Below are 23,229 nucleotides of genomic sequence, written 5' to 3' on the forward strand. Positions count from 1 at the left end.
CCCCGGCAGCCTGCCGTGGCGGGTGGGCTCGGCAGCGGTGGAAGAAGCTCAGACATCCACAGCGTGTTGGTCTCATCCTCGCGCCACGTGGGTGGCCGGGAGCGAGCGGGGAAGGGGCGTGGGGGCACCCCCCTTCAGCCTGCGGGTCGCCCCGTTGGGCTTCGTGCCCTCTCCTGGCCCAGCAAACGCTCGTCCCTGTGGTGGCAGCCACAAAACGGGAGCGAGCTCGAAGGTGAGGGCCGTGCTGTTAAATAAACGGGGACTTGTGGGCTGTGTCACCTCGTGGGGGCCACCTCGGTGCCAGGGCGGGTGGCCTTGGCCTCCAGCCTGCGGCAGCTACGAGCCGGCGTGGTTAGGCGCCCCCGGGGCTCGGGTCGCACCGGGGGCTCTCCCGTCGGTCGCAGGAGGGGAGGATTAGACGGGGCGTGGGAAGAGCTGCCGAGCTTGTGCCCAGGAAGGGTTTTCTGAGGTTTTTTCTACTGCAGCACTGGGGCTCGTGGGGGTCCGTGGTGGTTTCACCTGGGTGACGGTGCCTTTCTGCCTGCCTTTCAGCTGCTGCCTGCTGCTGATCCGAGCCGTGCGGGAGCTGCCGGACTGCGTCGGGGAGGTTACTGCAGCCCCGTCTTCCCGGGGACTGTGAATACCGGGGCTGTCCAACCTGCAGCTTTCGGCTTTCAACCCAAACCAGCGCGAGAGCTTTGATACAAGCCCAAAGAGCACAAAGCCGCAGCGGTGCCTTGGTTCAGGAGCAATTTTCTCACGTCCTTGTTAAAACCCTGCGGTTGTCCTGCCTTCCTATCGCTGCTTCCACTGCTCGCGGCTACGTTGTGAGTTTCAGAAGACCAAACACAGAGTGAATCTCACAAAGTGCCAGTTGCCTCCGCTTTCCTGGCTGGGTAGGTGCAGCTTTCCTGGCTGGGTAGGTGCAGCTTGTATGTTACTCAGAGAGTAAAATACATGCCTAAAATCCTGACAATTAGGCGTGGATTTTCTCGGAGGGGAGTGCTGAAACAGCTGCTGACCTGAAGCGTTGTCTGGTTGTATTCTTACCAGGTAAGAGCTTGGTACATTATCTTCATGGGGTCCTTTCACACCAGGTGGAGCCCGGGTTATCTGCAAGCCCTGTCCGTGAGGACCTGAGGCTCCATGCCTAACGCTGGTCCTGGGACCTCACGGGGGAGGTGTGGTGGGTGGTGGCACCAGGGCGGACGTGGGGCACCTGGGCTGCCCTCAGGACAGGTCTGCAGGTTGCTCAGTGCCCTCTCGAGGTCTGTGGGTATCATGACCTGAGAGATGGCTGCGTGTCCCCAGCGTGGGCAAGCCTTGTCAACGGGCTTTGAGCAGGCCTTGTCCCTGTGTCAGGGCCACCACTGCCAAGCAGGGAGAGGCTCCATGTCTGAGCCTCAGCACTGAGAACAAAAAGATATTCTTCACTCCTTATGCTTCCCAGGGAGCATCGAGCCTCTATTCAGGTAAAGTCCTCTTGGAAATACAGCGGGAAGGTCCAAAGACCTTGCTGGCAGATTGGTTTAAGGCCTGGACGCCGGGTAGCCATCCCCAAATGCAGTAGAGGTAGGCAAGAGTGAGGATGGGCTCAAAAGCGAAGGGTGGATGCCAGCGCCACCCAAGACTGCTGTCCTCTGGACAACAGCAGGAGCTGGGGCTCTCTCCATCTTCAGGATTTCCACTCCCCTGATGGCTGGGAGCAGGAGTAACCTCCCGTCTCATGTGTATGAGGATTTCTAATCTGGAACAGAGCTCCTTGAGACTTTCTACGTGTCTATAAGCAATCAGAGCAGAGTGCTACCATCATTCCCACGCTGAAGGCAACGCTGACCTCTCCCAGCCTCTGTAAAGCCAACCAGCTGTACCCATTAGAACACATCACTCAACTATATTGCTGTGTTTTGAATTTTTAATTATATTTTCCAACTAAATAGAGTACACGTATCTCAAAATGCTTGTTTTAAGCAGATGTTACCATGCAGGGGTTTTTCCATTCTCTTTTCTATTGACTGGGGCAAATCTTAAGTAAATATTTGAGTTGAGCCATTTTTTATTAATAACAGAACTTGGAATATCCTTTTTGCCAGTGATATTAAACACATAGGTATTTGTCCTGCTAGCCTGGTACCTGCTTTTTTTATTGTTTTTTTTTAGGCAATCTCACTTTTACGTTTTTCACCAACCAGCTCAACAAGTACTGTAATTTATTTGTAATTTTAAATTGGGCCCTATCAGCTTTTAAATATATGCATACACTAACCTCACAGAAGTCCGCTGGTCGTGAATGAACCTTGTTGGCACAGCCCTGCCGATGCCAATACGTGTCCTTTTCCTGCCGATCTCTACAAAGGCCTGTGTATCAGAACGTAGCTCCCAGCTCGTGTTCGGTTCATTACTAGCATCGAATTGGTCTCAACACCTAAATTAACCAGTTTGCTTCACAGATCTGGCAGTTGATATAGTAACCAGTTTCTTGTTAATGTTTGTTCCAGCTGGGATATAATATCAAACATTAATCCTTAAATTTTGCTGCAGCATACATTTGAAGTTGAATCGTTTGCAGCAGGTAACAGAGACACTGTTAAACCTCAGTCTCTCCCACCCAGAATCTCCTGGGTTTGCCTGTGCCTTTACTACAGAGTCAGTGCCTTTGTATTAAACTACATGCAGTTCTTTTAAAAAGAAACGTTTGCTTTGAATACAGGGTCAGAGACCTGCTGGCTGTCTCGCTTTTATTAAAGTGTTGCTAGTGTCTTTGGTATGCGGTATACCTAGTTATATTTAAAATATAGAAACCTTGGCTTAGGGATACTTTTCTTTCCATATTTTACCAATTATGATGACATTAAGGATAACTAATGTTACTGACTCATTTGCCAGGTGCTTTGAGATCTTGCAGTTAGGTTTCGTAATTTACTGCTGCGCTGAGAGGCAGGGTTGTGAACCTTGAAGGCTCCAGAAACACATTTATCAGGAATGCTTTGAATTTCATTTTAAGTATCAGGACGTTAAAAAGATGCAAGTTTTGGTTGATTGTTGCTTATAAAGGAGAAAAAGTACCGTCGACTAGGATTTTCTGTTCTCTGATCCTATTTTACCAGCCATCTCCCTTCCACGTGGCGTTTTCTCCAGCCGTGATGGATGGGATGAGGAGTGGCAGGGCTGGGTGAGCATCCCCACGCCTGCATGCCCAGTGCTGGGCAGGTGAGGCCCATGTAGATCTCCTTCCCAGTAAGGAAAAGAGCAGGTCCCACCCTGCACAATGGGCTGGTGTGGGAGCAGGATTTGTCCAGTGTACCAAAAAAAAAAAAAAAAGCAGAAAAAAAAGCAGACCTTTATAAAAATCCCAGCTACAGCTAAAACAACAGTTCCCCATGACTCAGGGAGAAGGGCTGTGTGTGAGGAAAAGCCAGGCTCAGCTGTAACCTTACTCCTGCCCTGTCCATTAGGTGAAATGCTTGTTTTAACATCGCAGTGAACTGGGTAACATGTAGAATATTTTTGGCTGGAACAGCCTGACCCAGACTTCTGCAATGGCCCGCTATTAACAGCAGTAGTCCTGATACGTGGAAGTTAAAGGAGGCTCCAGGGGAATCGAGGATCTGTCTGACGGGATCATACCTATCCCTGGGACTGGGGCTGGCAGAGGGCTGAGCCTTCTCGCTTGAGTCTGGTGAGGAAGCCAGGTCCCACTCCCTTGCAAACTTTTTCTTCAAAAAACCCATGCTGGCTGTCATTTGAAGAGGGATTTTTGGTTTAGTGCAGGGGGGACACTGTGCTGGTGCAGGCATGGAACTCGGCCGAGTGCCAAGGGCAGAGCTCAGCCTCCACCGCCCAGCCGGAGCCGCGAGCAGCCATCAGATGCTCACACCAGGCATTGCATCCCTTGCGGAGACATCGGATTCCCACCTTGGTGGATCCATCTGACTCCTGCTGATGGGGAGGTGAGCGGCAGCAGCTCCGCTGTAGCATGTTGTGCTCTTGCGTGGCAAGAGCCCCAGATGCCATCCAGGCAGGTCTGCCAGCATGAGGCATCTCCTCGGGTATGAAGCCTCTCCCCAGGTCACTTCCTTCATGTTTCGGGAGCTTCCGCACCAACTTCCCTGGAAATACCATCAGTTTACGAGGACAGGGGAAACAGGTCAGGGGGCACAGGGCAGAAATACAGCCCCATCCCACTGCTGCCGGTGGTGGGGCTCCCCACCACCCCCACATGATGCCGGGAGGGGGCTGGGGCTGGTGGACATCCGTGGGTGCTGATGCAGGCCCTGGCAGCAGGGTCACCTCCTGAGAGAAATGAAGAAATAAATTTAAAAATACCTAAACCAAGGGGGAAAAAGGAAAAAAAAAAGAAGAAAAAAAAAAAAAAAAAGAGAAAGAAAAAAAGTTGCACTTGAGGTTAACGCTGCTGCAGAGCTGATGACATCAATGTTGCCATGGCGACAAAATCTTCACTTAGGTATGGTGAGCGCCCTGAGCTTGCGGCTGCCAAGGAAACCCGCCCGAGCTCCGGCACACAGCCACCACTGCAGCCCTGGGGCCTTCCTCCTCCTCCTCCTCCTCCTTCTTTTCCTCCTCACTCTGTCCCCCTGCCCAGGGGCTCTGGGCTGCGCCCTGCTCCCCATCCCTTATGGAAGTTAGTTAGTAAATTCTTCCAATTTTTGTCCCCGCTGCATTCTCAGCAGCTCCAGCGTGTCCCAGGGATGACGAGGGCGAGCTGCCATCCGCAGGGACGTGGGGACGTGGCTGCTCTGCCACCGGCCATTGCTGGCACCACGAGTCACCTCCCATCTACTGCTGGACTCCGGTGTCTTCATGGAGCCCCAAACCAAGCTGTTGGCCTCCACCTGCTCATGAGTAAAGTTACTGTGGTTTTGGGGGCCTGGTGTGGGTCAGCACGGGGTTCATGGGCTGCGGGGAGCCTGGCCAGGAGTGGCCCCGGGGCAGCGAGCGGCTGGGGGGGCGACCCGTGGAAGAGCACACAGGTGGGACATTCAGGTCCCTCCAGGGCTTGAAATGGAGCACAAAGCAACCTGCCTGCAGCCATTTCCTAGCTGGGGGGCTGTGCCACCGCAGCACAGGCTGCTTCTGCGGATTTTTTTCCCTGTGATTCAGGTTAAAAGCCTGTGAGTGCCCTCGGCACCAGGGACCACCCCCCAGGGAGCATTAGGGGAATTCATGAGACGAAGCGACAGTGTTTATCACCCCCCTGCCGTGTTTCCTCTCCCGTCTTCATCAGTATCGATGAGAAACTCCTCGTAAAGTTTGGTTATTGCCTTGAAATCCACCGATTTCAGACAAGAGCAGTCATTAGCCACCAGAGTGGATCCATGGGCTAACGAGCAACGATTGAAGTGAAGGAAGAATGCTTGGCGAGAGGTTTTGGTCTGAACAAAGCCCTGATTTCGGTGCTACGCTCAGCTGAAGCCAAGCCATAGCCTGGCCAAGTGTGAGTGTCCTGACCAGTGCTCCCGCAGTAGCTTTGACAGCCCAAAAGGATCCCAAAGGCCTCCCCAGCATCACGGAAGGTCATCTGGTAGCTGCTGGCTGCGGGGTCTGTCCTGCCATGAATTCACCTCCAGTGCAAAAATATAATTCAAATCCCACGATAGCTGGTGGGAAAGGTTCTTTTTTTAACGTATTTTAAGTCAGGCCTGAGTGGTTATTGAGCAGTCTGGGGATTTTTGTTTGGTTTTGGTTTTTTTAACTGGATATTGCGTACAGGCTTAAAGGCTCCAGTGATTTATCGTGGCAAATGATGCCACCACATCACTTCAAATGCGGCAGCCCCAGCCCTGTGTGGCCCCAGCGCAGACCCTCCGGTTGCCCATGTGTGCGCTGAGGTACCGCTCTTGCTTTTATTTTAGAACTTGAGGATTTGGATCTTGGTCAAGCTGTTGTTGTTCCAGAATAAAAAAAAATGTGAAAAGAAAACCCAATCTGTCTAAAAGAGAAACAGCTGCTGGCATGTGAGACACTGCTGGCTTTCAGGCTTCAGGGTCTGCGATTAACCAGGCTCCGAGTCGCGCCACTGCCCGAGAGCGTAGCCGAGCTGATCCAGTTGCTGGAAAGGGAAGGGAAGGGAAGGGAAGGAGAATCTCAGCAGCAGCATGGCACGGCAGAGCTGCCAAGACCCGCGTGGCACGTGGGAGCCAGCCTGCCACCGGCGGGGAGCCCCCACCCCGGGCACGCTGCAGGGCCGGTGCCTGAGGGTGAGCATCGCCTCGTGCCAGTATTATTTTTTTTTTTTTGCGGGGGAAAGGCACAATTTACCAGGAGGCAGAACCACAGTTCAAGGAAAGCCCAACCTGCTACCTTTACATAAAAATCCAACAGTTTTGCCCTAAAATTACCATTTTATTATACAGCTGTGGTAGGAGCAAAGGTGATTAACTAATAGCAAATCTCTGGAGAAAACAAAGGAATGTTTTAGGCCTGAATTTTTGAGACTCATCACGAAACTATTTATATTCATTCAAAATAATTACAAATTTTACACAGTACCAGATCTCCACTACCTGATTTCTGGTGACAAGAGAGGAGTGTAGTCAAGGGGAAGTGACTCATGGCTGCCTGTGGTTGAAATTAATGAGATATTTATCTGGAAACATTCCTGTCAGCGGCTTTGCTTTGTACTCTGAGTTGGGACAATAGCATGGAAACCATTGCTGTCCGCGGTGCCCTCGCTGCGGTGGTTGCAGGGACTTGAGGGATCAGCTCTGCTAATCGTAGGATCAGGTGAGGGATGGATTTTAAAACCAAAAAAGCCCATTCTGAATGTTCAGGCCAACTTGCTGCAGAACACAGCCCAGTTTGCTCCCTAATTCCCACGATAACCCCACAAGCAGTATTCACTGGCGAGAGGAGGGAGAAAGGACGTGATGAGGAAAACCAGCATTCAGCTGTGGCACCTTGGGATGGGACTTACTTTTTGTACTTAATTCTTTTGTTTGCACATGCCACAGAAAGCCCTCTCACATCCTGCATTATCTTTTCTGTAAGCAAGGGCTCTTACAGGAGAGCCTGGCTTTAAATATACACGGAAGAGAAATCCTTCTGCTGCCTGCTCCTGGAGTTACCCAGCCTGTCACCTTCCCGGAGAGAAACAGCAGCGACTGTGTGAGCAGAAGGCTGTGTTTTCTGAACCGCTTCAAAGCCCTTCCCTGCCAGCCAGATTATTGATCAAGGGGAAACGTCGGCATTTCAGAAGCTTCCCCAAAAAGGCACGGAGCCTGCTCAGCTCCCGTGCGTCACTGGGGCTGTTTTTATCTGTGGATTTTCCAGCGTGTTTAGCAGAGCTGGGTTGTCCAGGAGGGACCCTGGCAGAATCTCCCCACTGAGTGACTCACGCTCGCACATCATGGGAATACGGGCTGGCTTCAACATACTGCACTTTTCAACTCTGATTCATGCCACCCCAGGAGAGTAAATAAGGCAACTCCACACACATCTCAGCTGTGACGAGTTGCCTTCACACTGAAAAGGTGTCGGGGCAAGTGACACTGCCGGTGAATAGTGTCACCTATAACTTAGCCAGCAATTTCCTAAATAGGGCAAAATGTCTCCTTGCACGTATGCCCTGAGTCTCGTCGCAGCGCAGGGTACCTGCCATCCTGCACGTTGCAGGGCATCTTTACTAAACCGAAGGCACTGGGCTAATTTCAGTGAGCTTTGTAGCAGGTTTGCTGAAGCCTGGGGACATTCATTAGCAATCTGGGGTTGTCACTTTTCAGGCAGACCATGCCTCCACAGATTGCTTCAGAAGGGTGATTCAAAAAAGCAAAGAGCCTCGTTAATCTGGATGATTCCCAAAAGCAGCGTAAGCCAGGTCACTGCTGCAGAAGGTGTTACTTGATACTGATGTGTTTAGCACCACAGAGACAAAAATCAGGAGCAGATTTTTTTTTTTTTTTTTACCAGGATCTAAACAAATTACATATCAGAAATCAGTTGTTTGGGGAAAATCTCCAGCTGTCATTGCTGTCACCTGAATGATGGTGAGTCATCAAATTACATCCTTGGGTCGGGGAAAAGAGTGGCTGGATAACTAGATGTCTAGTTGCCTGTTAAGCCAGTGAAACAATTCACCTAAAAAGCCTGGTGTACGGGTTAGATGATTTCTTCAATACAATTTCACTCCAATTCTGGCTTGCAGCCTTGGCCAAGAAAGCCCAAGGAAAGCACCCAGGCGCTCCTTACAGCTGGTGTCCAGCCTCCGATTGCAGGCAGGAGCAGTGGGCAGCCCTGCCCACGGTTCGCTCTCGCAGCTCCCGTTAGCACATGACACTAAAACCCCAGTGACTCAGCAGGAATATCTCTGCAGAAATCAAAAGAAGGAAGCCTTAGACATTTCCTGATAGCAGATTGTGAATTTGTGCTTCTTGTTACAGCTTGATCTGTCATTAAGAAGACCGTGTAGGCATTGGTCTGTTCCCAGAGGAAGCTGGATTATGGGTGATTTTTCTTATTGCGGGTTGCTGATGAGAGAGTTGAATGTGCTCTTACACGATTTGGCTGAACAGGGGGGCAAAAGCTATTGAATAATCATTCAATGAATTGGGTGCTTAACTCCCAGTGAATACCAGCTCCTCTGGTTCTTTGCTCCCTTGGGCTTTGATAAAAATCTCAGTATTATCCTCAAACCTGCAAAAGAGAAATATCCATGGCAGCGTAATTAGCGCGTGCTATGCCATCTCTTCTGTTGCTGTAATGTTGTCTTTCTTTCAAAATAAAGAAAGACACCCCCCCTCATTTGATTACATGTTCTGTTCTTTCCTTCAGGCCTGTCAACATGAAGCACAGAGATTGCCTAATCTGTTCTTGTTATTGGATTATGTGACTATGGTACGCTGCTCTGGCTTCTGTCCATAACCCGTCACAACCGGCACCGTGTTTCTGCCCAGCCTCCGAGCACTTCAAACACGGGCAGGTAGGGAAGCGTGTCCTCCCCGCCGTGCCTACCGGGTGCCACGAGTGGCCAGCAAGTACCGGAGCCAGGACGTGTCCAGGACCCAGCCGAGAGCCTGGCGAGCAAAGTGCTGGGTCCCCCGCACCCAGGCCTGTGGCCCCAGGGGGACTTCAGCCAAGCCCCTGAGGCGGAGGCGGGTGGAAGCGTTGGGTGCCCACACCCTCCTCGGCATGCCTGCTGCCCCGCGCAAGCTGGGATTTGTGCGCTGGCACCCTCGCAGCGCTCCCAGTAACCCTCCAGCCCCGGGCTGCGGGATGAGCCAGGCTACGCGGGCGCTGGGGCCCTCCGTGGGATGCCGGCAGCTCCTGGTGGGAGCCGAGCTCCAGACCTTGCACGAGTGCTCCGCTGGCCAGCCGCTGTCTGCTGCCGTCAGGCACAGCTGCAGCCTGCCTGGCTGTGGGGACAGCGTCTTAATCCCACTGCTTCAAAAAAAGAACCAAAAATTCCTTCTCCTGCTGAAGTGCTGTTCAGGGAAGGACAGAGAAGCCCAGCGGTATGGCTCAACGAGGGATGAGAGTTGAGCTTCAGTGATGTTATATCAGATGAATTTATCCTCTCAGCCTTGGTCAAACTGTCTGCATACCTGGTCCCTAAATCATTGTCTGCATTATCTTGTTATTATTTCTGTCTGCCTCACAGAGCTGTTAAAGTCCTGGGCTTAAGAACAAAAAATGCCTCTCCAAGACAGAGTCAGTGCCCTCTCCTGTTGACCGTTTCCCCACGTGCATCCCTCAGCAGCATATCTGTGTATGCCAGAGAAGGAAATAAGGAGGAAAACTTGGTCCCCACTGGCTTAAGCCTTGAGACACAAGGTACTGTTCTTCCTCAGCCACTTGCAAGGAAATGGCTTGCCACCAAGGTGGCAAACAGCTGAAAAGTAAGATCTGCAGATTGTTGGTATATGCTCTTGGAATGGTCCCTAGCAGTGGGATGGAGGTGTGACAGGGGGCTTAGAAAGAGATGTTTGGATCAAGAGCTCTGCACAAGCACTTCAGTCCTTCGCAGTTTTCGTTAGGTGGACATCTGCAGAGGCCCAGGGTGATGTGTTTTCCCGTTTGCCTGTATCTAAGCAGCTTTGCCTTGGAGGTAACATGGACCTTGTGGGGCTCCTGCACTGAGGCTGACTGCTTCCAGCCCTGGGATCATAACGCATACGTGGGAGAGATTTGAAAAAGGAAGGATTTCAACTGGAGTTTGGTGCTTGTGTTTCTTAGGCACATCCCCACCTAAATTCACCGGCTGCTGAAGGGCGCAGTGCCTGTTTTCTTCTGCTTTCATTTCAGTTCACTTGCTTCATTCCAGCCCCGTCACAGCGGTTCTTGGGCCCAGCCCAGCACTTAGCAGCAGTAGCACAGGAATTGATTTCAGCAGGAGCAGACAATCCCCTAAATTATTAATGTCGATAATGGACAAACCACAGGACACAAGCAAAAATATACAGATGAAAGAGCTGAAGAAGTGAGAGGGTGGCAGCTGGAACCATCAGGGTGATGAGAGAGAACTGGGATAGAGAGAGATGTCCCAGGTGGCTGGGGCCAAGACGGAGCACAAGCAAAGAAGGTTTTGTGCTAATCCAAAAGCACAGAAGTGCACCTCTTGGTGACGTTCCTAAATGCTGTGGGTACATTTGCTGTGTCCTGTCAGGGCTTTATAACCAGCAACAAGCAGCTCACATGCAGAAAGTCCTACATGGCAAAAGACGTGTGCCCCATGCCTGTATTAAAAACCTGCTGGGGGGCCAGGGGGGCAGGGGACATCACTGTGTTGTCCCCATCCCCTGTGAGAAGGTGGCCTTTGAGGTTGCCCCGTCTGTACGACACTGGGTGGCTCCTTGGCAGCCCGCCTGGCACGTCCTAGTTGTGTTTCTCAGAACCCCTCCGTGTTTTCAGCTGATTTGCTTTGACATCAGCAGCCGGCAAGAAGTTCTCTGTGTCGGGGTGCGTGGGAGTGCTATGTGACACCTTAATCATGCTAAACAGGAACACACATTCAGATTTCCTCAGCGTTTCAAAGAAATGTGATTTCCTTTGTGCTGCAAAGAAAGAGTCGATTTGATTGCGACTCTCTGTGGAGATCAGCTCCGGTGCCTGTGAATTAGGGTGCCAGGATCTCATTCTGGGAAAAAAAGGGAGATAAAACATACCAGGCTTTCGTGCTGCAACCGTCAGGGTTAGGTTTCTTGCTGGTAACTGGGGATTGTTTTGAGGAGAGCTGTTTAATTTAATTGGCCAAGGTATCAAGAAATCAGATTCTGTTCAAAAATAAAAATAAAAATCTGTATAGAGTCAAAGCATCAGCAAATACTGTACTAAATCCCAACTTCCCAAACAGTTGTTAATCATTTAGCAAAGACTTCAGAAATGAATTCAAAGTCCAAAAGAGTGGTTCACTGGTTAGTGTATTTCTCCTCCCTGTATGATTGACAAACATTTCATATCTCAGTGAAAACTCAGCTAGCCATGGTTCAGTATAGATTTAGCTGAGCATTTGCTGGCCCAGGTGAGACAAAATAATGACAGGCAAGAGTCATGAGAGACCTTCTAGCACAGGGCCAGGCAGAGAGCGATACGTGCCATAGGGTGGGATTTTATAGCTGGTGTGATATGTGATATGTGGCAAGGCCATTGGAAAAGCTGGATTTGCCTGTGTGCTCGTCCTTCTGACAGCCTTACTCCCTCGGCATGGCTCATCCAGAGGCACAGGACTGCTTGGATGCTCGGCATGAAAGTGCCTTTCATTTTTTATGTGATTTATGAGATAACCTTAAAAACTCTGCGTTTGGTAAATTACTGTGCATAGTAATAAGAAAAGCTCCTGTTGGACCCGATAAATGAATTTGAATGATGATGCTCAGTTTAGAAAATGGCTGTGTTCCTGCTAGATGTGTGCCCAAAACACAGGTCTGAAATGAGGTATTGTCCTGTAACCGCTGTCACGGGGCAGTAAGGCTTTCCATGGGGTTCACCAGGCATGTGATAATTGTTGCTGCCCAACAGTTTTAGTGTTCAGCACTGAATTAACTGTTGCCTAACCCTATTCACATAGCGTGCAAAAAAAGTAGGTCACTCAAGACAGCAGGTATTGCTCAGCTTGGAAATCCACTTTGGCACGTTCACAGTTCAGCAGCTCCTCTGGAGGAAGGGTTACATCCATCGCTACCAGGCTCCTACCCCAGCTGCCTCTTCAGAAGAGCAGCGACCTGCATTCCTCTTTCTCCCCAGTGCAGCGTGAGGGTGCTTTTCCTTTGACAAGTGGACTGCTCCAAGACAGGGAATGTCCCCTTCCCTCTTGAGTTCCAACGATCTTCCTGTTTTAATTGGGCACTAACGATAAGCTCGCCTCGGTCTCATGGGAAACGATGTCTCTGCTGCAAGAGGAAGCTGAACAGAGGATGCATTTCTCCCCTTGTGCCTTGGTCTGCTGTTACTCTGCGATGCTGCAAAAGCCAGGTGCTGCTCTAGAGCAGGATAAGCCCTGCTCCCTGCGGCTGCCAAGGGCCACCGGGCTGCACGGTGGTGTCCAGGGCCCAGGGACAACAGGGTAGTCCCCATGAGGATGGCCCAGGAGCTGGCTGCTGGTAGAGGAGAGCAGCACTGCCCTGGAAAGCGGGATGGTACGGACCAGCACAAGCAGGGTGGGCTTCTCCTGGGAGCCTCTTAAGAGGAGTTCAGCGTTAGATTGACAGCGTTGGATGTTTGTCCACCACGAGCTGCTCTTTCCCACGGTGCTCAGGCACTCTCCTTTGCCTTGCTCAGGGGATTAAGGCAGCTTGCCTGATCAGTTCTTGGCACCCAACCTACCTAATATTTTGTGCTCTGAATCCTGCCTGCTGGGCTGGGGTTAATTAGCCTGGTCATCTGCAGGAAAGCAGACCCAGGCAGGAGTTTTCCACAGCTCCCTCGCAGCTATGGTGCCACACAGCCCTACCCCCAAGCGGGCTTTCTGTCGCCTCCCGCTCTTGCCTTATTTAAGCTCCCCAAGCTGCGTGCCCGGCTGCTGGCCGGTATGGCAGGAGGCAGCCCTGTGGTGGCACGTTTCAGCGCGATGCAAACGGCAAAGGGCTTCGCTCCCTCAGCTCAAACACATCTACTCGCATCTTTATATGGATTGAAGAGCAGCGCTGGCACCAGGCCAGCATCCATCACTGCTCCTTCTCACCGGGTAAAGCAAGGGGCTCTCCCGCTATGCGTTTGTCAGAGCTTGGGGATCAATGTCATTTTAGAGCTGTGGTTAAGCAGTCACACAAAATTACCTGTGTAAAAATACAGTGCAGGGAATGTTAGCTAAGCTTCACTTAGATCACTGCAGATGTGTTATTTTGGGAGAGCATTCATGCTGTGCAGTCCTTATTCAGATAAAACTGCAATTGACGTAATTTTTTCCATAATGCTGCTTTTATTTGAAATCATATCTATACATCTTGTACAAATCAAACTAATAATAAGCATTTCCATGACATACTCTACTTATGGATTAATTTTGGAATTTAGTTTATAGACATGATTTGACTTCAGTGGGATTATGTCCCTAAAAGGACGGCAGCAACAGGGGACAAATGCTAGAAAGTGGCTTTTTGTCTATAATTCAACATATTTGTTTGTGGAACCCAGAACAATGTTCTAATCTTCCATCTGAAAACTGCCTTGTCACCTCCTTTGCCTCTCATCTCCTCCGCAACTCGGTATTTCTTACAAGGCAGGTATTGTCAAATCTCTTTCTTCAAACATATAATAACCACCTTTTGTATTGAACAGGCGTATAAATTACTCAGCTTATATGACAGAACAGAAAATAAAGAGTTGAGTGTCTGGCAGGGATGCCGAAGAGTGATGTTATTATAACCTTACTGTGAAAGATTTGCCAACAGAAAGTTACATATCAGTGAGGTAACCGACAACAGTATTGCCTTTATTACGCCAAATATTAGAGAACATAATTGTATGATATATTTCCAGACAAATTGGACCTCTCTTATCAGGATGATCAGTAGCCATCCTTGTGCATCACATATGGGATTTATAGCTTAAATAGACCCCAAGCATTGAAATACGTACAGTCACAGGGTTTACGCCTGTAAGTATTACAACCTTATTATTCAGCCCTTCTTGGGAATTTTTCCAAGACTTTTTTTTAAAGTTGAAAATAGTGTTCTTGCAAAATTAAAATCTTGCAGGTTTTCAGTTTGCCTTCATGTAAATTTTACTAGGAATAGAATAGATATTTCAAGGTGGAGCGGTCCAAATGAAACCAAATCACTGTGCCTGGCTTGGAGCAGTTTCAAACATCCATCCATCCTTGCCTGTGCCGCTGTCAGATGTATGGGATTTATGTTCAGACACTTTGTCCCACCAGTTTCTGTGAACCGGCTTGGCTTCCCAAGGCACCTGCAGTCATCAGCTGGGTAGAGCAACGCAATCCACCCTGGCAGCCAGCAAACACAGTGTCCCTTGGGCACAGAAGTGAACAGAAGCACACTGTAGCCTTGTAGGAAAAGCTGAGTATTTAAGTTTATAGGGGAAGAGTACAAGGTTGAGAGGCAGCTTAGATGAAGGGCACCTGTAGCTGCCTTTCCACGTTGGGGTTTATCCCCTCAAACTTGTACGGCCCTTCTTAAGCCTCAGAGTAAAGTGGCCTTTCCAAGGGTAATTGGAACAGCACAACACAGCTACTGAAGCAGCTTCCCAAAACAATATCTCACCAGCTCACTTCTCGTCCTTGGTGGCTGACTGCATCCCGAGGCACCCCCGTTACCTGGTGACCAGCGGAACAGCTAACCCTCTCTGGGACATCACCTACAGCACCCGGTCAGTAACAAGCAGCGCTACCATCAGCGCTTTTTGCTTGATTTATCGGTGCTTGTAAGCAATCAGCTGACTTTGGATGGAGGCTTAGGATCAACCTGGCTGAAGCAGAAAAAACAAAAAAGCTAGAAGCTCTTTCCTGGTTGCTGCTCGGTTGCAGCTGGGATTTGGTGCATGGCTCCACCTCACGGCAGCTGCACAAGTACGCAAGGAAAGAGTTTGAGCTGCGATCTGCTTTGTGGGGGGGGGATGAATGACACCGTTTACTTCTTCGCAAAGTGATCGCTGCTTGTCACCAAATCAAACAGACTTATCACAGGCTCTGGAAATCAGGGTGAGGTGCAGCGAAGTCTCGGTGTTGAGCTTTTTCTGCTCAAGGTGTGAAAGTCGCACGCAGGCTTTGGCTGCTTGGTCTCGTTTCCCCTTTGCGTTACAGGTGGGGTGAGTAGTGCTGCCCGCTGGAAAGGCCACCCAGTACTCCCAATGTCCTACTCTTTTTTCATGTATTTACAAATATTAGTTGATAAATTTTTGGGAGGCTGAAAATTTGCAGGCCCAGTGTCTGCTTTGGAGAAAGCTGTTGCTGAAGTAAACTAGTAGTTTACTAGTAGGATGCCGGCTGAGAGGGACGCGTGGCTGCTCTGAAACAGGTGCTCGCACTTCATTATTGTCCTTTTCAACCCCCTCTGTGCTAATGGCTCAGCTCGGCAACGGGACATTTGGGGGCTCGGGGCAGAGCCGTGCTTTGTGCGTACTTCTTGCTGTTCCCGTCCGAACTAAACCAAAACCATTAGACGTACAATGTGATGGCCTCAGCAGAGACGCCTGTAGTGCCCAGTGCCCTGTGCCCAGTGCCCGGTGCCAGCCCTGGCTCCCCGCAGCTGCCACGGACCAGCAGCGGAGCCCCTGCCACCAGCACTTCACCATCTCTGCTGCCCTCCCATGGCACATCTAGGGGAAGAAAATGAGCCTGTTTCAGGCAAATTCAAAGGCATGGTTTGAATACGGTATCTTTCATCTAGGAATGCTAATACAGGCGGTTTTGCAAGTGCGGCTGTAAGCCTTTCCGCAATGACAACGCTGAGAACTGACCGTCACTGGGCTTCAGCACATTCAGAGCCGTGTTCAGCAATACATTGGAGCTTCTGAAAGGTCTTGAAATATACACCTAACAAACCAGCTCATCCATCTGTGCTTGTCCAGGCAGGGACAAGTCCTTGTCCTCTTTGGTAAGCATTTTTTTTTTCTTTATAATGCCATTTTGCTCTTCACTGGTGCTCCCCATCCAAGGCTATCAGGAAGCTAATCAGCTAGATCGCCCAAGAGCAAATCATTACCTAGGAAAATATTACTCATCCTAAAGACCAAACAAAGCCTTGAGTCCTGCTTTAAATAGATATAAAAGAAGGTTGTTCCAAACTGATGGTAATAGTAAGAACTTCGTTTGCATTAGGGTTTTCTTCCTGCTGCTACTAGTAAACATTGTATTTTATGAAAGTACCAAATTACAGATCTAACTATCAAGAAAGTCTGAATTCAGTCTGCTTCTCAGCTAGGAGAAACTCTGGTACTCTGAATGTGGCCAGTACAGTATCCCGCACCTATTTCTAGCTATAATTTAGTAGACCTTTGCTTTCATTTTATTTAAGCTTAATTTTAGCACAAGGTTGTTCTTACTGGTCACCTCCCTGTTGTTAAATCCCAAGATAATATTTGCAATATGATGCACAACTGTGTGGGTGCTGTTGTAGCAATTATGAAAACCAAAGAGAGCTCATTGTACAGTGGCTAGTAACGTACAGCACGCCAAGGACTAAAACCTCCGTATCATGGGATATGTGCCATATTCGAATATAGGTCACGTGCAAGAGCAGATTTGAGAAGATAAGCTGCTAAACTGGCCTATCTCTGGGAGAAAGTCAAGCTGGCAGCCTAAAACAGCTGAGCTAACAGCTACGTTGATCTTTAATCCATCTTTGTTGTAAACTATCTAGAAAGAGATCACTAGGCACTAAGCAGCCTGCATGGATGAGTTAAACAATAAAACCAGAGAAAAATCACTGAGAAACTGGGAAAGTCAGGATGCGGGAGCCTAAAAAATACTGTAATGGCGCACTTGTATAAGGTGCAAGGCACAAGAAAGGCAGCCCTCTTTTCTTGGTGCCAGGCAACCAAAACACGGCTGGTGTTACTCTGGGTTGGTTCCCTGATCTGGTTTGCCACGCTCTGTGTAAATGCAGCACCCTTGGGAAGAGCAGGTGTAATGGGTGAAGGGCATGAAAGCAATTTCATTTCTATGGCTGGGTGAAGGAGAGCGTCTTTTCTGTTGTTAGAAGGTTTTACAACTGCCAGAAAGCTGGGGTATACCTTGTGCTGGTGGCTGTTGGAGTGTCTAGAGGTGACTTGGCTGATGCAGTTAGAATTAGCTGCTCAGTTATGTTTCCCCTTTGAAAGAGACCAGTCAAAAGAATCCAGTGGGTGCACAGCATCAAGAAAGGTGCTTAGGAGCCAAGCCAGAAACCTGTATGCTTCTGCTGAGGCAGCAACATTTCTACTAAATGAATCCCAAGCAGAAAGTGCTAATACTGCATGTCGGCAGTGAGTGGCATTGTGGTATCACGGAAGGAGCAGCAGAGCAAAAAAAGGCAGACGATTAGACACAGCAGAGAGACAGATGAGAGGCTGAGGAGTTATTCTCAGGATGGGCATTCTACCTGTATTCCAGTGTCCTGTTTGTATGCCCGAGCGTTACAAGCTGTATACACTGCAGCTTATGGAAATAAAGGCATTTGCCAGCAGGCCTTGTGTTGCTCCTTCCTCTCTGCCCTGTAGCCCTCAGTGTTTGGAAAAGCAGTCATGTCTCTCCTCTCCTCCTGTGAATTGATGTGGCTTCTTCATGGCTCACAGAAATACACAGCGTAAGTAACAGATCTGGATGATGGAAATATCTGGTATGTTTGGACTCATCGAGCCATTACTAGTTTACCATTAAAAGGGAGGATGGCATAGATGGTACTGGAAGAAAGGGCATGAATCCTAGTATGTGTAACAAAACGAGTGTCAGAGTGCTCACAGATAGCATAGATGACGTTTTTAGCTTCTGGGGGAGGAGAACTTTAGGGATCTGAATAACACAAAGATGTTCACTGGTGTTTCTGGGTCACTGGCTTGAAACCACAGCAGCCAGGAGCTCACGGAAGGCTTGCTGATTTATCGTGACTGAGAGCTCAAGGCAGGAAGAGTGGAAGTGGAGCTGGAGCAAGTTTGCTGACTGAGGCTTACAGTCCACACACCATAGCCTTCCAGCTTGAGGAAGCTCAACAGAAGGGACATATAAATGTAATATGACATATATGAATACGAATATTACTTTGGCAGTCTCCTCCTGTGTTATATTCTCAGTGGCAGCACCTATAAATCATCTGCTCTGTTACGTTTTATTATCTGTAAGTATGTGATAGGGCCAGTATTGGTTTAAAATTCAATTTATCACACTAATTTCAAACCTCAGTGCTGCAATATTGACTTCCTTTTTATTGCATAATCCTTTGCCTTCAGGAAACCGGTATAGAAGATGTTAAAGTTGCCATAAATTACTGATTTAAAATGTATTTCTTTTTTTTGCCAACATCATTCTCTCATGTGGTGGCTGAAAAAACAGAAATATAGGTAAGTGTAATTGGTATATTGGCCTCAGAATTACAAATTGTTTTTCAGTGCTACACTCATAGAGATTTAGTTTCCAAATACAGCAACATAACTTGTTAGCATAGATTCCATTCCAGTAGTAAAATGATAGTGATGTCAATTGTAATAATAATGCTAGCATTAGCATTGTTGTCTTGCTGATAAATACTGTATTCACAAATACTGCTTGCTTTACACCTGAAACGAAATGTTAGCAAAGAGAAGTATCCTCTTCTCCATTTTACAGTTGGCGAAACTGAGGCAGCGGCTTGCCCAAAGTCACCCAGGAGCAGCTGTAGAGCTGGAAGAGAGCAGCTGGGGCTGCAGTCCCGGGGGGGTCTGCCCTGACATGCAAAACCCGTGCCGTGCAGACCACCTGCACCCACGCAGGAGCTCTGGCGAGGGGACTGGGAAGACCGCAGTGCAATGCAATGTTTTGAGTCCCGTGAAAAAGGACCACAGTCTTTCTGAGTGCTGCTGTTGTCTCAGGATGTCTACGCAGCACTTTCGGTAGAAAGCCGTCCCCATCATCTTCGCTCCTTATCAACCATATCAACCTCCATTGTATTTGCTGTCCAGACAATTTGAGGACAAATAAGGAAAGAGCATGAACTGCCAGCTGCTTTCCATAGAGTTCACTGGTTTCTCCTGAATGTTTTGCAAGAGTTTTGTTTAGCCCTGCGTTGACTTCCGTCTGTAGCAGTATGAACAAGCAAATGAGCCAGCATCATCCTCATGTGAATATAAACGGCCCGACAGTGGTCACACAACAGCAGCACATCAGACAGTGGTGCTTGAAATGTGACCTGATGCTACAAAACCACAGCATAGCCTCAGTTATGTCCTTTGTTTTATTATTATGCTCTTTGTTCTCAAGGTCTGTAGCAAACCCTACAGAAATACAGTGCCAGTGTTTGGGATTTTAGGGTATTTTTTTGAACAAGTTGTTGCAAATCAGCTGCTAAAAATATGTCTGTAATGGCTTTAGAAAACCACATTTCCTGTAAAATCAGCTAGGATTGTCACCTGCCTGGGCTTTCTTGTCCTTCTGCAGTAACCCAGCACGTCTGTAGAAGATGTATGGCCATTTTTTCCCTGTCTTTTCTCAACGAAAATGTATTCAGAAAGACTGCTGGTCTTCTCCACTTCAAGGGAAGACTAATTAGAAGACATTGTCATTAGGCTGGTAGCACCAGCCTATCCCCAAAACATTTATCTTCCCTCTGCACAGTAACAACTGGAAAAGAAGGTAGGGTTAAACCAGCGTGATGCAGGAGCTCCACACACACCGAGGAGAAACTGCATCTTGTTTTACCTTCAGCTGATCCAATATTTTCTGCAGAGCCTGGTTTTTGATAGAATGATTAAACACCATTTTTGAACAGGCCTGGGAAGGCAGCAAATTTGTTCTCAGCACACACATAAATAAAGCCATGACGTCTGAAGGTCTAAAAAAGTTTGTAAAAGGTCTATCAGCAAGAAATAGCATTTCCAAGGCAACTCCACTGTCAACTTTTCTGCTTGAATATTTCAACAGAAATTATTAGTGCGGATTTTTTTTTAATCATCGTGGAGGTTTTTGAAAAACTTGGTGATCCTTCTTCCATCTGTGAAATGCTCTTTTTCTTTTTAGCGTATCTTTGACAAATTGCTTACTGTCTTTTTATTTTTTTTCCTCCCCAAATCAACTGTGATCTGTCTTAATGTATATTCGGATATTCACAGATGTTTTGGCACAACAGATACTTCCTTTTCTCTTTGCCATCGCAAGAATCAGTTGTTTGCTGGCTGGGTGGATTTTTCGTTAACAAATCTCAAAAAACATAATGCTTTGCTTAATTATAGAGTCACTTTTTTCAGCTTCCTTATCAGAAGATAGAGGTAATTGTGCAACATGCAGATCAAATTCCAGGTATTTCAGCTAACTGTGCTGTTCAAGGACTATTGTTCTGAGCTTCTGAGTGGGTTTGTTACATTAATTTTTCATGAACATTTACAGCAGTAAAGATTACCAGCTGGTTTACTGCTAATAAGTAATGATCATGAAAGGCCAAATTAAAAGCTGTTTTGTAATTTAAAGAGACAAACCTCCAGCTGATTCTCTCTTTTCCATTACTTGCAATATTCACAATGTCAGTTTTGGATTTGTGTTTTGTGTTTTCAGATCTTTAGCCCTCTTCTTTCTTATCCACAGGGGCCAAGTCAGGGCAGAGACAGCAAGAGGCGGACAAGGACAGCAGAAGCAGGGACTGTCTTTTTTCATTGGCAGCGCTGGATGAAGATGTATGTGAAACTTCAGCCTTAAACCAATCATGCCTCAGCTCTTCACCTGTGAGAATAGAGTTAATAAACTCTCACTGTTTTCCTGTCCTGTCTTCTGCTATTACCTGTGCTACGATCCAAAGGGGCGCTGGGTTTAGCTATTTAGCAATTCTATAATAATTGCAGATGCAGATGCAAAGTGGCATTCTTCAGTATGAAACACAATATCCGTTGAAAATTAGCTATAGATGAACTTGAACTCTGCATTTTTTAGCTAAGAAATTTTTTCTTGTATGCTTTTGTTTTCTGAGAGAAACATAAAACAAAAATATCTGTTTTTTAAGTACCCAGCCCCACACTTCCTGACTGACCCGGTATAAACCATTGCTGCTCTGCACACATTATTTCCTCTCTTTGAAAAAAAAAAAAAAATTACATTACCCACAGTCTGGCAATACCTTACTTGGCATTGACCTTAACTCTCATATTCTGGGGGTAGCAAGCTGCTCTTCACGAGAAGGTAAGCTCAAAACAGAGCAAAGCATATATGTAATGCATGATGAGAAGGGTTTGAGACATCTGCTTCTACAGCCCTGGTCTTTTCTGATTCTGTTGACTGGTCCCCTCCCTGACATCAAAGTGCCTCACTGATGTCCACTGCAGGAGGAGGCTGAAAACCTTTTGCTTTTCTCTTTCTGCATTGGGAAGGATTTTCTTTTGTTGCTTTTTTAGTTTAGCTATTTTCTTAGCAAAATGAATAATTTCTGCAAAAGCACTGCTATTGCAATGCCAGATGCTAAAGTCTGGCTATTGTTAGACTACGCACACCATCAAAAAGCAACTTGAGCTCTTGTCTTTGCTTTGTGACTGAGGCTTTTCTTCCCCAGGAGTAGCTGAGGTCCCCTCATGCTGCTGAAGACTTCTGCCAAGTCAGCAGCTCTGCGTGTTAGCTCCATCTGTGCTGCCAGACCAGTGGAAGCTGGTGCCGGTCATGTACAGGGAGCAGGTTCCTCTTACTTCCCTGTAGAGGTCCTATAAGGAACCACTTCTCCAGTTGCATTTCTGCATGTTGTTTGTTTGTTGGTTGGTTTTTTGAATTTTTATTTAGTTGTGTGGGGAGTTTTTTTGGTCAAACAGTATCATAGTTTGTTTTGTTTTCATGGAATACCTTGAAAAATGAACTCTGTTTTGCCATATTTGAACATTGTTTTGATACAATATTTGGATTTTGTTTAAATCTGCTAAAATTTATTTATAAACAGATTTATCTATAGATCTGTTTATAAATTATTATTTTAGTATGATTCAATAGAAAACTGGTATTATTCAGCTTCAACTTTTCCATTATTTTTAAAATAAAAAATAAAATTGGTGCAAATTATCAGTTGTTGACAAAGGGAACCTTCTTTTAATCTATTTCCCCCTGGGGTAATAAACCAGGCGCTGTCTTCTGGTTTAACTTTTAAATCCTCAGTTCCACGTGTAAGCCGTTTTTGTCCTGACAGCATGTGGCTGAACACAGGCTGCACAGATATGTATTATAAATGCATATCTCAAACCAGAAATGAGTGCTTTCAGTTCTCATGTTTTTGGTTTTGGTTTGTTTTTTTTTTTTTTCCTAAGGATTAAAGATATTAGATGTCTTCCTTAAAGTTCAGCTGCTGTAATCATCAGAGCTCATGAGACCATTAGTGTCTGTTAAAAAAGTAAATTATGAACATCCTTGGTTACAGGGAAAACTTAAAAACAGGAAGAGTGGGCATCCCAAAGGTTTAGAATTCAAAATTTGCCCAAGACAATCCAGAAACCAACAATTCTTGTGTTGATCTCAGGTGGGGACATTATTTATGCATTACTGCATTATTAATGCATGATGCAAGTGACATGGCATGAAAAGAGCTCAGCCCATGAAGATGGTAGGAGAGAGTCTTGCTGTTTGGAAGTGACATATTTCAGAATTAGTGTTCCAGTTTCTTTCTTACGACTTCCTTTTTTTTCGCCCCCCGTGTTAACAACAGCCATAACAAAATGTGTCCTTGTGAAGGAGAAGAAAGTGCCATCAAAAGTGACAGCTTTTTTTTTTTTTTTAAATATTGTATATTAACTAAAGGCCCAGACTGCTGAAAACTTGATTAGAGATTTTGTATGCTTAAGGGGTCTTAACAGTGTGCTTTCACCCAGGTGGAATCAGCGTACAAAGAGGAAGAAACCTCAGTCTGACACTGCCTCGCTAATCTCAGTAGTATATCATTCATTATTCTGCACAGGATTAACGGTAAACTCTGTATTGCTGCCTTTGAGACTCAGCAGGGCAGCTATCCTTTGCAGAAACGGGGTTTAACTCCTGATGTGTGGCAGAAAGGTTCTGGAGAGAAGACAGTTGGGTTTAAATTACCTGGCAGAGCCTTCTGTGTTCTAGCTTTTGTCTTCTTTTCTGTAAAATATTCCGTAGCTTAACTCCAGAACAAAAGGACTTTCTTAATCATAAAGGAAACTTTAAAAGCA

General features: G+C 47.3%; 1 long non-coding RNA gene across 4 annotated transcripts; it reads left to right on the plus strand.

The window, feature by feature from the left end:
* Nucleotides 1–240: 240 nt before the first annotated feature.
* On the plus strand, nucleotides 241–22,259 carry LOC114015456 (uncharacterized). Of its 4 annotated transcripts, XR_008735171.1 has the most exons (6): nucleotides 924–1,053; nucleotides 3,767–5,849; nucleotides 7,927–8,003; nucleotides 8,788–14,778; nucleotides 15,798–16,004; nucleotides 18,710–22,259. It is a non-coding gene; the product is annotated as an uncharacterized LOC114015456 (long non-coding RNA). The 4 variants fall into 4 exon arrangements; XR_008735170.1 differs by lacking the exons at nucleotides 924–1,053; nucleotides 3,767–5,849 and adding an exon at nucleotides 241–896; XR_008735169.1 differs by lacking the exon at nucleotides 3,767–5,849.
* Nucleotides 22,260–23,229: the final 970 nt, after the last annotated feature.

Source organism: Falco cherrug, chromosome 14, assembly GCF_023634085.1.
Source record: "Falco cherrug isolate bFalChe1 chromosome 14, bFalChe1.pri, whole genome shotgun sequence".
NCBI classification, from domain to species: domain Eukaryota; kingdom Metazoa; phylum Chordata; class Aves; order Falconiformes; family Falconidae; genus Falco; species Falco cherrug.